The sequence below is a fragment of the Triticum dicoccoides genome, chromosome 5A, assembly GCF_002162155.2.
Source record: "Triticum dicoccoides isolate Atlit2015 ecotype Zavitan chromosome 5A, WEW_v2.0, whole genome shotgun sequence".
NCBI classification, from domain to species: Eukaryota; Viridiplantae; Streptophyta; class Magnoliopsida; order Poales; family Poaceae; genus Triticum; species Triticum dicoccoides.
The window spans coordinates 347904768-347913214 of record NC_041388.1 but is presented as its reverse complement, the minus strand read 5'-3'; positions in this window follow the sequence as shown (position 1 = coordinate 347913214).

Below are 8447 nucleotides of genomic sequence, written 5' to 3'. Positions count from 1 at the left end.
AGGACTAGATTCGGCGGCCTGCCGTGGTTGGGGGGGGGGTCGGGGAGGGGAAGGGGAGGGGCTCTGGGGAAGAATGTTGGGGGCAAAGAGGGGAAAACAATGGAGTTACCAAAACAACCCTTTTCCGTTCATGTGGTAGGGGTAAAACAGGAATATCGTAGGGCTAAACTTTCGGGCCCGAGATATTTCGATGTGAGTGGGAAGTTTGAATGCTTTTGGCGCCTGAAATTATAAGTGTTCTGCTCTTGTACGACCGACTATGATATCATGTCCGAGAATTTATTTGTTTTGCACGCAAAAAAAGTGCAAGTTTTGAAAATCAATGTCTCCAACTCGAAACTTAGATTATCCATTCAATTCAAATATGGATCATTGAGCTAGTACAAGCAAATACAATCATACGATCCAATTCAAATGAAATTCCAAATGTGTTTATCCTAAATATGATGACAAAAGCAAAAATGTGTATGTGTTTGAATAAAAAATGGACGATTATAAAGTTTGAACATGCTCGTATGTGTATATCTTTAGGTTTGATATATGAATTTGAAATCATGAAATCCCCGCTAAAAAAATGTACCTCCGTTTGAATGAATTACAAAATCTAATGATGGAGTCGAATTGCAAAATTCCAATCTTAGGTTTGTAATTCTGGTACATCAAGGTATATCACGCATGTTCGAAAGTATCGTTATCTCATAGTCCAAACTGTGAAACACATTGATCAACCATGAGTGCACACACTATTGACCATATATATCTCAATTACGCTAAAGTCCCTCAAATATAGACAACTCACTCTTTATCTGAAGCCACACCCCCCCGTCACCCCCCACACACAAGTCGTTCTCTCCCCCAGACACGAACACACAAGCACATTAACACCCCCTCTCTTCTAAAGTCGGGACCCAAATATAGGTCTCTATCACTTTGTCTCTCGGGCATGCACACATCTCTTCCCCCACTCTCTAGGTCTCCCGGCATCTCTCTTTCCCAAGCACACGCACTATGTAGAGTGTATCTTTCCCATACACACAAAACGTCGCCCCCAAACGTCTATCTCCCTAGTTATGTGGTTCTCGCACACTCACCTCACCCACCACCCCCACTCCAAACAAGCACACTTTGTCTCCTTGTGCACCACTCTCCTATTTCTATCTCTCCCACATGGGGACCCCCCCAGCAACTTCCCTGTATACATATATGCCGTCAGTCTTTCCATAGCTCCCTGATGTATCATCGTTCTCAATCTCACACGTTGTTCTCTACACCATTTATTCTAGATCCGTCGTGAAGTCCCTATCACACACACGATGACTCGCTTCCCTTGTGTCTCCGTACATAGGCCAATTTCGAACAACATCAACATTGTATCCCTATCTATACGCCGCTTATGGACACAAATGACCCCTCTCTTCCTCTCTCTCTCCATCGCTAGCTCTCCCTCTCCCTCTCCCTCTCTCTCTCACTCTCTCTCTCTCTTGCTCTCACACCCCTCTCCCACACACACTCGATGTCTATTCCAAATAGTCTGCTCCCCGCTCGCACCCATGATATCCCGCTACTACACATGCCTTTGTCTCTCTTTGACACACATGTCACACCATTCCCCCTTCCCTTATACTAGGTTTACATCATTAGTGGTCCCTCGACTCCATACACACACTCCCTCTCACACACAAATGCGCGCACAAACGTGCGCACAAACACACACACACACACACACACACAGACACGCACAAACACCCATCTATCTAGATCCTTCTTTTAAGACACACACACTTGCATATTCTCTCCAGCTCTAGGTATGTATATATCCCCCCTCTCTCTAGCTCAAATGCACACCAAAATTCTCCATCTCTCTAACTCACACGTCTCTCCCCATGTTCGCATGTGTATCTCACACACTCACTCTCTAATAATGTCTATGTGTCTCCATGTTACACAACACAAAGCCCCATGTACATGTCTCTCTCTATCCTCCACACACATAGACACAAAGAATCTCTTATCATTGCCTCAGTCTCTAGACATATCACACACGCACATTCTCTCTCTCTCTCGCAAACACACTCAACAAGGGTTTCCCTGTGAATAACTTACCGTCTATTCATTAACAGTCGTGGCAGTACGGCGAACACGAGACGTGAAAAAGAATAAATCTACACGTGCGTAGACCACCTAGTATGACTACTAGGACTAGAGCAAGCCGAAAGTGCACCGCCGTCACCCCTCCTTATCGGCGACGGGAAAACCTTTGTTTTAGACAGTCGAGAAGTCATTGTGCTAAGGCCCCACATGCTGATGCGTTTAATAGAATGTAGATCCTAGTTTATGGAAACAAGTATCGATAATTCGTTTGTTTCTCCATACTTATATTTCTTCTCTTATAAAAAACCGAGTTGGTGATGATGGTATGCGTGCCGTCTTGCAATATAGACCGTCCGATCTATATCTGATGGATGGAAATTAAAATAAAAGATACTAGCACCTCTCTCCACATGTGCAGACAAGGCCTTCCTTCGTTCATCCTTATCTCCAACAACCTCATTGTTGAGCAATTAAAAAAAGGAAGCCTCTGGAACAAACTGGCCTGGTGGCCGCTGCCGGCGTCATCCGTCCCCATGCCTCCGCTTAGCCCGACCGCCAATCACCACCATGCCCCACTCCTCTTCACCTTATCTCCTCTTTCTCGAGATATCATTAGTTTTTACACATGGGATTACTCCCGCATGGGTCAATCACAACAAGTGTTTTATAAAAAAAATGCATCTTGATGTTCCGTGCAATGCATGGACATCTTGATGTACTCCTACAGAAGACTAAGTTGGTGATGATGGTGTGTCTGCCATTCGTCATTTCTGACCGTTAGATCTACATCTAATGACTGTGTGGTAAGTTGTTTCCTTTTCTCACCAACATCCCACTTCTCTACCAATTTGCAGAAAAAACCCATAATTAGTATCTTAAAACCAACCACATCCCTCCCTCAGCTCACCAAAACAGCCCAAGGAATATATTCTGATTGAAACATAATATATCTCTAGTGATATATGTATATCAAAAATAGAGTGTTTTGTATCAAGTTTGTGAATAAGTATTATTCCAATTATGATCCGTTGCAATGCACGTGAACATTGCTAGTATTTCCAACCATGCAAAAAATGCTATTCCATAGTTTCGAGTTTTCCATCAAGATATTAGTCACTCATGGTTGATATTTACTTTCAATCACATACACATAGGCACTATGTAAATAGCCTTTCTTATTGGCTTCCAAATCTTAACTTTCACTCCTACTTACAATATGTAGAGTATTTAACGAAAAACTACCACTTTCAACCAGCCCTAGGAAGAAACTATTGTACAAAAAATAGCAAAAACATACCCAAAGTTTCTTAACCCGCGCCAAAAACTACTACCTAGTGCCGATTTGGCTCATTTAAACCTATTTATGACAGGGTTGGCCCACACGTTCGTGCTGACGAGGCAGCTTAAACCAACACATTTTGTTTGACCATTGACACGAGGGACCCACATCTGACCTTCTATCATGTTATTCCCCCTCAAATCATTATTTTCCTGAACATTACTTCAACCAGTACTGATGCATGTTCGTCGGTGGCACCGGTGATGAGCGAGTTGGCCGCCGCTCCATCGAACGGGCTAGACGCCGCGCTGGCCTCCACACGGGTTGGTAGGCTGTCCCGAGCGTGACTCACGCATGAGCAAGCTACCATGCTGGCCTTCGCTCCAGCTAGATGGCTAGCCTTAGCGCGGCGCGCGCGAGCAACCCACCGCACCGCTGTGCCAATCTAGCTAGCATACCTTGCAGAAAAGCAGCTGGACGGAGCTATATTGGCTAGCTAGCGGCCGCAAGCACTGAACGGAGCTGGCATCCGGGATGCCGCAAGATGGGCTCTGCACCGCCGGCAATTTTGACCTCGCCTTCTGCCGGTGGTGGTAGCTGCATCCCATGGCCGAGGATGACTAGGTGGACGGGCCGGAGGTAGGAGGTCACTCGGGGTTTTTTGTGCAGACTGACATGTAGGTCCCATAAGTCAAAACGCCTAACTTGCCGGTCGAATAGAAGGCGTTGAGTTAAGGAGCGACATGGGTTGAAACGTGCCTATAACGACACTTTGTTAAGTAGTCGTTTCTTGGTAGGGCTAGTTGGTAGGGGCATGTACAATGGTTGATAAGGTAGTCTTATCTTAAGTATGTCGTATGCAAGTGGTAGTAGTTTCTTGGCAATATTAGTGGTTTCTTGTAAGGAACAGTGTACTACTAGCAACAAAAGGCGATTCTAGGTTGCATTGTACTCCAACAAGTAATACTAGTGGCCGCAGGAGTGTATACCTCGTTTTGTGGGTTCGATCCTGGCCGAACACACGCCGGCCTTTTTTTTAAATAGTAACTTCGCTGTGAGCCAATATTGTACATGGGTAGTTTGAGTTTTGAAGTCGATCTAACGTGTCGCACCACAATCTGGGTACACTGGATAGCCCAGCCACGTGAACGGGTTTTCCTTCCCATCATCTCGTGGCTCGTGTGCTCGCCCTAGCCGCACCTCGCTTGCAGCTTCCTCATCAACTAGTAGCATATTTAAACTAGCGCCTCCCAATTAATCCTGAGGAGCCGAAAAAGCCTGGCGCGGCATTGGGAACTGTGTAATAGGGCTCTGTATGTAAAGTGCTAGTACTCTACTACTCTATAGCTTGTGGCGTTGCACACATGGACTTCACTCCATTATCGGGTCTATAAAAGAAATTCCTCTTGACATGATTTTTTTTGAAATGGAGGCAAAAGCTTTGCCTCATCTCATTCATAAAGAAGGAACTACTAGCAAAGTTCGACGAGATCCATTACACCTCCACAAATGGAAGCAAAAAGCCTAGTCTCGCTGTATCAAATAAGTCAAATGTCCTACCCCTGCAGTAACCGTCGCTGATAAACAGGCTGCTAGTGTGTGCGTGAGAGGAGCGGCTGAGTAGGCCAGCTACGCACTTGAATAGAGCATCGAGAGTACCCACTACCCAGGTGTACTTTCCTTGCATTGATAGTACAACGATGGTTCTAGAGAACAATACTACCCTCCACTTCCAACTGTAGCTCCTTGGCCCTGAGATTCAAGAGTTCAAAACTGGTGCACTATACTAGAAGTACAGTACATCGCACTACTAGTTGAGAAAGTAGTACGACTACTGCTATAGTACGAGTATGTAGTAAATAATAGCCTCGCCCCTTCGCTAAGGAATGATTGAGGAGCTACAGTTGGAAGGGACGAGGCCCTGCGGTTACTACGCTCTTATATCCTCCTCGCCAGTTCCCCTCCCCCGAAGAGGAGGCAGTTCGTCGCTGCTCCCATGGATTCACCAGGCGGTTCTCCTCTTCGTCGGGGCTGGGAGACCTTGGACGTTGATCCTCTAGGAGAAATCGCACGCCGCTCTGACATCCTCACCGACACAAGACTCGGTACTTCCTGCACCAACTTTTTCACGACAGTGCTTAAACAAGCTTGGGAAAAGGCCATGCTTGTTGGTCTTCCATGCGTCCTCGAGGAGAAGGTTCTTCTATGGGACTATCCTCCGAACAGTCCGACCGCTCCCTGGCCGTGGTTGCATGTTGACTCTGCTAGAGTTGCTGATGTTGAGAGGTAGTCGGATTTTGTCTGATGAGCAGGTCAGACATGGAGTTTGGTCATGTAGTACTTAGTTATTCCATTTCCATCCCGTAATTCCTCCACTGCCCACCGTCTTATATATAGGTTTGGGTCGGTGCCAACGAAGATTGGCTTGCATACCTCCGGCCGGATACCACCATCATTTTGCACAACATCCATAGTAGTGCGACCGTTCCCATAGACCCCTTATCCACCATTGGGATCGACCTTCCGGACTGGCTGGGCGTGAATACGTGTGATGATGCCTACATGAGATTGAAGAACATAGCAATTGCAGACCCACCGACAAAGCGACGCGGCTACGATGATTACTATCTCATCGCAGTGTTCGACATAAGCATTGCCATCAATGCAAGAGGCAGTAACGGCAGAGGCTGGCGCATGTTGGCCGCATCAGATTTGTACCCCTACATGTTCGAAGATACCGTGCGCCATCTAGGCCGCATCTTCGCGGTGACAAGCCAGGGGACTTGTTTCATCTGGTTGCCATGCTATGGTACGAGAGATTACAAATGGAATGCATAAAGCATCATTTGCATCCCTAGCGGTACTCCATTATTTTGAAGGGACCAGTCACCCCTCGATCAAAATAAGATCGCCGATCCTGGATGTGCATTTGCATCCATGATTTGGTATAACCTGGAACCTTGTAGCCAACTTTGGCATATTGGGATCAACTATCTTAGCAGTCATTACCCATGGTACCACTGATGTGCAACATGGTCACACAATCTACCACGATTGGACCATCACCATCTAGCCAGGTATTCCATTTAGTATTATATTTTTAACCCTCTCGCCTTCTCTTTCATTGTTGTACTACTTAGTAGTACTAGTAGGAGTACTTTTTACCTTGGAAGACGCGTATAGCTAGCTAGGCCCTTGAAGACTTGAACCCACTAGCTGCCACCATTTTTTTCCATGTCTTACTATCTCATCCATGTAGCCAAGAGTGGCTATATATAATAAGCCGGTTATTTTACTTACTCTATACTGGAGTAGTACTATTTGCTGCACAATATTATTAACCGCCATATTTGAGCACAACATTGTTATGCATGGATCTTGACTATGTACGTCACCATGTGTCCAGATCTGAGATGCCGCGTGTACCAGATGAACGGCGCCGAGTTCGACCCCCATGATGCTACGTGGGTGCCGAGGAACACTTGGAGAGTACTCGCTTTTCATTAGGGATAGCTACCCCATTATGAAGAGGATGTCACCTTCTGTGCACGACATCGAAGACCTGCCGTTCATGAAGCATGGTGGTGTCTTCAGTCTGTACTGCCGGATGAACGACATGCTGGGACACGCTATCCCTGATTTATGCCGCTTCAGCTTGGATGAGTCCCCATCGTGTGGAACCGTACTAGAAAGATGCGACAATGATTCCCGTGGCCCACCGCTATGGATCGTGCCATCCATGAAGAACACCTGGGACTGAAACCTGGAGGAGGACATGTAGCCCATCTATAATGTGTAAGTGGAGTATGGTAAATTGTGAAAGGTAGCGCTGTGAATATATGTAGACTAGTCGTGCACAAATTTATCACATGAATTGGAGATGAACTTGTGTGGCATACTGGCATTTGTCCTTTAGAATTTATTACTAGTAAATGTGTTATGTGTACGTGCAACTTCTGTGGTTGTTGCACGGGCTCCAACATGCTCTTTGAGAAAAAAAGGTGGCATAGCTTTGGATATAGGTGACATGGCGGCATCATACGGTAGCATCGTTCACTATAGTTGTTGTATACTCCTACTAGGACAACAACTCTTATAAAACCTTGCACTTGGCTCTTTGCCTCTTCGGGGGGTTCAACATCTCGTACTCGTGTGAACCTTCCACTTGGCTCTTCACCTCTTCGGAAGGTCCAACAATGATGATACTATAGTACAATATGCTTCTGGAAATCTGACACTGATTGAATAGCTGCACATCCGCCACGAGGGCGAGGGCGAGGGAGAGGGAGAGGGAGAGGGAGAGGGCGCTATAGTCAAAACCCTCTCCTCATCCCGCGAGCCACCGCGCGTGTTGGCGAGGGAGAGGCGTAGTAAGCAAGCTTCTCCTCGTTCGGCGAGTTGGTGGGACACATCAAAGCAGTGCTAGTAATAGTCCATACTGTGTCCTTTCCGGTTAAGATGGCTTAATTTGAAACGAGAAAAATACACTGGTCGTCAATATATGTAACAATATGCTCTTTACGGTCACTATATATAGTTTTGCGGTGATTATACAATCACTACACTACAAAAGAAAGACACATCCGTGACATTTTGGGCCGAACGAATTTTTTTTGTCATACAAATGGCACTTCTATGACGATAATTGTGACAAAACCCGGTATCATCATAGATGTGGTGGGCTCCTACTTCTATGACAAAAAATCATGACACAAAATGGGCTTTTCGTCCTGGGCGGGCCGGAGACGCAGCTGCATGACATTCTTTGAGCTGTCCATGACGGAAAAAACCATGGTAGAAGCAAGGGCGAGGAAAATTTCGGGGAATTCCCGGTTACGGTGGGAGGTCGGGGGCCGAGCGATGCGCGTTTCTCTCGTATACGTACGTGCGTGTGTGCGAGGCGTTGGCTCTAACTGAACCCGAACGAGGCGTTGGGCTCTAACTGAACCAGAGCGATTGCACTGTAGGCTACGCGTTACTGAACCCGAGCGATCAATCGACGGCTGTTAACTGAACCCGATCGAGCGATTCCTTCGTTACTGCTGCTAACTGAAGCCGATCGATGCTGCCTCTGGAT